The sequence below is a fragment of the Arachis duranensis genome, chromosome 5 (assembly GCF_000817695.3).
Source record: "Arachis duranensis cultivar V14167 chromosome 5, aradu.V14167.gnm2.J7QH, whole genome shotgun sequence".
NCBI lineage: Eukaryota > Viridiplantae > Streptophyta > Magnoliopsida > Fabales > Fabaceae > Arachis > Arachis duranensis.
In genome coordinates this window covers 29,501,249-29,502,101 of record NC_029776.3, presented here as the reverse complement: position 1 = coordinate 29,502,101, position 853 = coordinate 29,501,249, and positions in this window count along the sequence as shown.

Genomic DNA, 853 nt, shown 5'->3' with positions numbered 1-853 from the left:
AGTAGAAGACAGAAGTAGAAAATTCGAACTTATCAAAGAAGATGGAGTTTGAATTTTGCATTAAGGAATAGTGTTAGTCCATAAATAGAAAGATGTGAGAAGAAGGGAAGTAATTTTCGAAAATTAAGTAAAAGATTTTGAAAACATTTTTGAAAAACACTAATTGATTTTCGAAAATTATGATTGAGAAAGAAGTGAAGTGATTTTTGAAAAAGATTTTGAAATTAGAAAAAAAAAGATTTGATTGAAAATTATTTTGAAAAAGATGTGGTTAAGAAGATATGATTAGTTTTAAAAAGATGTGATTGAGAAGATATGATTTGAAAAACATTTTAAAAAAAAGATTTGATTTTGAAAATTAAAAACTTGGCTAACAAGAAAAGATATGATTCAAACATTAAACCTTTCTCAACAGAAAAGGCAACTTACTTGAAATGTTGAGTCAAATCATTAATTGATAGCAAGTATCTTTGAAAATAGAAAGAAATTGAATTTGAAAAAGATTTGATTGAAAAGATATGATTTGAAAAAGATTTGATTTTGAAAAGATTTTGAAAACTTGAAAAAAAAATTGCATTGAAAAACAGAATCTTCCCTCTTGTGCCATCCTGGCATTAAACGCCCAGAATGGTGCACATTCTGGCGTTTAACGCCCAAAACTATACCCTTTTGGGCGTTAAACGCCCAACCAGGCACCCTGGCTGGCGTTTAAACGCCAGTCTGTCCTTCTTCACTGGGCGTTTTGAACGCCCAGCTTTTTCTGTGTAATTCCTCTGTTGTATGTTTTGAATCTTCAATTCTCTGTATTATCGACTTGAGAAGACACAAATTAAAAATATTTTTGGATTTTTAA